This window comes from Ursus maritimus, unplaced genomic scaffold, assembly GCF_017311325.1.
Source record: "Ursus maritimus isolate PB19 unplaced genomic scaffold, ASM1731132v1 scaffold_32, whole genome shotgun sequence".
Classification (NCBI taxonomy): Eukaryota; Metazoa; Chordata; class Mammalia; order Carnivora; family Ursidae; genus Ursus; species Ursus maritimus.
In genome coordinates, this window is record NW_024425786.1 from 30,542,064 (window position 1) to 30,547,487 (window position 5,424).

Below are 5,424 nucleotides of genomic sequence, written 5' to 3' on the forward strand. Positions count from 1 at the left end.
TAAGTTTATGGTGTATTATTAGCCACTCTGTTTTCTTTAAACTTAAGACTTGTAAATGTAAATTGCGTCATCAATCTTTTGAGATAGCCTCAGGCTTTTTCTGCGATCATGGGGCCAGTGGTTGAAATGTTTCTTAGAGTGACTTGTACTTGCCTTTAACAAATCACCCATAATTTCTTTCTAAAGTGGAGCAGTAACTGGAAGGCACTTGTGAAGCAAGCCGTATGCAAAGTTCTTCTAAATGTGTGCCGTTCTTAGAATTCTCATCTATACCTGATTTAACAAGTTTTTAGCAATTTGCTTTTAACAAGCCTTTCCAAAGCATTCATCTTAGTTTTCATAGAAACATCTCTTTCTTTATGCTCGCATATCATAAATTTTCCAAAATTTAATTAAATTACAATAGCAGATTTCACTGATATAAGAAAGTGGAATGAACCCAACTGACATTTGGTAGTCAGGTAGCTCAACTGGCAGGAACAGAACTACCCAAAAGCTTTCAATAGTAGCCTCCTAACCACATTGAGTATGCTATGGGCATCGGTAAGTGCACTTCAAACTTTTGTGTGTGTGTGTGTGTGTGTGTGTGTGTGTGTGTGTTTAAGTAATTTCTACATCCAATGTGGGGCTTGAACTCGTGACCCTGAGATCCGGAGTTGCATGCTCCACTGACTGATTCAGCCAGGCGCCCCTTTTGTAGAATTGGGAGACTAGGTTAAATAGGAACAAAGAAAGCTACTATTCATTTTTGCAAAAAGTATGTATGTTGTGGCGATGGTTGCACCGTTCTATATTTACTAAAAATCATTGGATCATGCACATGAAATGGGTGAATTTTATTGTATGTAAAACCTACCATAATACAGCTGTTCTTAAAACATCTATTCTAGATTTTCACTGAATTTCTAATTTTCACTGAACGGCTAAAGCACTGATGAGAAAACAGAGTTTTCACTATTCTTTTTTTTTTTTTTTTTTTTTTTTTTTTTAGATTTTATTTATTTGTCAGAGAGAGACAGAGATCCCGAGCAGGGGGAGTGACAGACAGAGGGAGAAGCAGGCTCCCCACTGAGCAAGGAGCCCGAGGCGGGACTTGATCCCAGGATCATGACCTGAGCCGAAAGCAGCCGCTCAACCTACTGAGCCACCCAGGTATCCCCACTTTTTTTTTTTTTTGAAAACTTCACCAATCTGCGAGTCATCCTTGTGTAGGGGCCATGCTAATGTCCTCTGTTTTGTTCCCATTTTATTATATGTGCTGCTGAAGCGAGCACCACTTTTTACTTTTTTTTTTTTTAAGATTTATTTCTTTATTTGAGAGAGAGGGAGAGAGCACGCGTGCATGCAAGTGGGGGAAGGAGGGGCAGAGGGAGAAGGCAAGAAGCAGATTCTGTACTGAGCGCAGAGCCTGACTCGGGCTTGATGTCACACTGAGATCACGACCTGAGCTGAAACCAAGAGTCAGCAGCCGCTTAACCTACTGAGCCATCCATGCGCCCCACCACTTTTTACTTTTTATACTTTGTATGGTTTTAATTTTTACAACAAAAGATACATAACGTTTATTTTATTTTTCCCCAGGCTTTTTTCCCCAGTTTTATTGATATAATTGACATACAACATTGTATTAGCTTAAGGTGTACAACGTAATTATTTGATATATGTATAGGTACATAACTTTTTATAATCAGAAAAAATTAAAATATACATACATCAAATGTATAATGAAAAATGTGTAATGTATATATACATTAAAAATTATGGTACTTGATAAATTTTCTTATAGACTCTGTTTCTGCCAATACCCAAGAAAGTTAAAATTTCAGGGGTGCCTGGGTGGCTCAGCCGTTAAGCGTCTGTCTTCGGCTCAGGTCATGAGATTAAGCCCAGCATCCATCAGACTCCCTGCTCAGCGGGGAAGCCTGCTTCTCCCTCTCACACTCCCCTTGCTTGTGTTCCCTCTCTCACTGTCTCTCTCTGTCAAATTAAAAAAAAAAAAAAAAACTTTGTCCACAGCAAACAAAGGGTCACAACTCAGTATCTTAAATGTCAACGAGTGGCAGTCCAGGAAAGAAATAGAAGATTCTGGTCTGGAGTAAGTCAAGGCTTCCAATCCTGCCTCCATTCCATCAAAATTCATATTGTTGGGTTCAACAAAATCCTGGGAATTAACACATACATATGCACATATATTCCAAGAGAAAAGAGAATTAAGTAGTTTCTTTATCTTCAACCTCTGCTCTCTGGAAAAGTAAAAATGACTATTGGGGAGAAGGTAAAGTGAGAAGTGGGGAATAGACTAGGTGTTTTAGGTGGCTGTGAGGACTCCAGAAAAGCATACTAAATTGCGGGAGGTTTCAAGGATTGAGACTCTTTTGTACAGGAATGGGATACAACAACCCCTAGTTGAGTGAACTCTAAAATAGACTTCTAGAACTTCAGAAGACATGGAGGAATGTAGGTATTCTAACAAAGGCTGCATACCACTTCCCCGGAGTTCTGCCCTCCTCTCTTTCAGACAAGCTTATAAATCATAGAAAAAGTGCATACAACATAAAATAGCAATCTTCAAGCTGCAGTTCATTCGGAAAACCAAGTCCATTTCAGATAAAGTAGCAAGGAATTCAGGCGGCAGGTTGAGAAATGAAAAACATCACCCCAAGTGCTTTGAGCTGTAGAATAACCTAAAAAGAAAATAAGCTCAGTAGAGTAAGAACTCAAAAAGGAGACAATTAAACAACTGAAAGAGATGAATAGGGAAATTGCACATCCTATAAAGCCAAAAGCAAAGCAATATCATTTTAGAGCTAATAAATACATCAAAACGGCAAGGAGTAGACCAGACATGGCTGGAAATGGAATTATTGATGTGGAAAGAAGGCTTGAAGTAATCACAATAAAGGCAAATGAAAGCCACAAAGAGATTGCAACAATCACCCCCAACCCAAGCATTGTTTAATCAAGTAGTTCAAAATATCCATGTGGAAAAGTACCAACAGAGTTCTTACTTCCTCTGGGTTTGGTTTGAAGAGGAACCATTTAGTGAGAGACAAGTGAAGTTCTTTCAGTTTAAGTCAATGCCAAGTTGTTATTTTAATAAACAGCCTCTGAAGCTTATTAATCCTGTAACAGTAAGTGAGAACTTGAAAAGCCTGAATTCCAGTGTGACTTCAAAGAGTACTGAAAGTTAGTAAGATATGTATCTATTCCCCAAATAGACAAGGAACAGTGGGAACATGGAGTACTATCTGAAGGCTCAGAGGTTTCAGCTGTGTTTTGTTATTATTATAGGCCTTTTTTTTTTTTTGCACACAGGAGATGAAACTATTTTATATAAATTAAATTTTTAATTAAATTGCTTGCTATTAAAAACACATCATGCTTATTAATAATCCAGATTTAGGTGTCTACTGGCTTTTCACTAAAATGAACGGAGATTTCACTAAGTGACCACCTGTAGTAAATACTTTCAGATTGAGAGACCATCTATTTCCATTATCTGAGCCATAAGAAAAGATCTTGATACCATGACCTGGTAGCAGCAATGGAGAAAAGTAACACTAAGATTTCTTGATCTGGGGGCACTTGGCCCGCTCAGCTGCTACAGCAGGCAACTCTTGATCTTGGGGTTTGTGAGTTTGAGCCCCATGATGGGTGCAGAGATTACTTAGAAATAAAATCTTAAAAAAAAAAAGATTTCTTGGTCTATTCACTATTAGGAGCTACAAAAATGGTTCATAAAAGTGAAAAAGTTGTGTTAGACATGCCATCTACCTTAAAACTTTTGAGAAAAATGCTTTCTTCTTGCCCAATGGAAAAGACTAGTATCCCCTTTTTTTGTAACATTGAGACAACTTTTAAAGCTTTTGATATTTTTTGTCCTATAGAGACACACTCACACACACAATGTTTAAATTCTAAAAAGGACGGGAAAAAGAAAATAAGGTGTGTCTTCCTCCCCATTTCTTATTAGGTCTCACTCCCTAGAGGCAATTCCGTTAGGATTTCTGCTGCTTTGTTTTCTGGATACTTAAATCATGATTTCCTCAATCGGTATAATTTGTTGATTTTAAACTGTATCTCTCCACAGTAAAAGATACATTAACAAATTTCCCCTTCTTTCTACTTTTCCTCTCCACCTCTAAATTTTTGTTAATTTTTGTAAATAGTTATAACATTTATATTATTTTTAACACTTCTTTAAAGATTTTATTTATTTATCAGAGAGAGCATGCGTCTGCACAAGCAGGGGGAGCGGGAGAGGGAGAAGCAGGCTCCTTGCTGAGCAGAGAGCCCGGTTGTGGGGGCTTGATCCCAGGGTCCTGGGCAGCCCATGGCAGATGCTTAACCTACTGAGCCACCCAGGTGCCCCAACATTTATATTATTTTTTTTATTTTAAAGATTTTATTTATTTATTTGACAGAGAGAGAGACAGCAAGAGAGGGAACACAAGCAGGGGGAGTGGGAGAGGGAGAAGCAGGCTTCCCGCTGAGCAGGGAACCCAATGCGGGGCTCGATCAGAGCCGAAGGCAGACGCTTAACAACTGAGCCATCCAGGTGCCCCTCAACATTTATATTAGTTTCGTGACTAAATTAAATACTAAATTTGTATTGAAATTGAATTGATTGACTAAAAATTGAAAACCAAAACTGAACACTTAACATATTATAATTTTATAAATATTAACTGTAGAATCAAGTAGTATGATTAGACCTTAGTGATGAAAATATATTCCTGGGTCATTAAAACTTTGCAACTCAAAAGGGAGCCTTCCGTGTATCAGAATCTTATGGATCTTTTATTTTTTCCCCAAGCTTTTTTAACTTTGGTCTTATACTTCTATTACTTGAATCCCCCATGGTCATCTTTCTTCGATTCTGTTTACATTTTGCTGGAGTTTATCTATCGATGTGAAATATTGGCAGGTTTGGGAACAAATGGTCAAGAAAAAATTCTTGAGATATATTCAGTGCAAAAAAGGTGGTTTTATTGAAGCATGGGGACAGGACCTGTGGGCAGAAGAGAGCTGCACTGGGATTGTGAGGAGTGACCGATTATGTTGGAAGCGCAATAGGGATAGTGTCAGTCTCTAAGGAATTTGGAAACAAGGTTTCCAGGACCTTGAGGGGCTAGCTGTTGTTAGGACAAGTCGTTTATGACTGTCTAGTAAAACTTTTGTCATGAGACCTTTCAGGTGTATATCAGGGGGCCATATGCATGGAGGATGATTGCTAACATATATCCTGGGGCGTAGAGATAAAGGAAGTTTCCAAAGGGATTTTCACAGGATCCTGGTGGTCAGGCTAATGTCCAAGCCAAGGCTGCCTTTTGCCCTTAGCAAAGTATTAACATTGAGGCAGTTGAGCCCCTCGAGGAAGAGATACTCTGCCTATTTCAAGTACTTATCAATGGGCTACAAGTT

At 38.5% G+C, this 5,424-nt stretch overlaps 1 non-coding gene across 1 annotated transcript; it reads right to left on the bottom strand.

Annotated features, from left to right (window-relative positions):
• Window positions 1-1,167: 1,167 nt before the first annotated feature.
• LOC121099845 lies at window positions 1,168-1,274 on the bottom strand. The gene has a single exon (XR_005831587.1). It is a non-coding gene; the product is annotated as a U6 spliceosomal RNA (small nuclear RNA).
• Window positions 1,275-5,424: the final 4,150 nt, after the last annotated feature.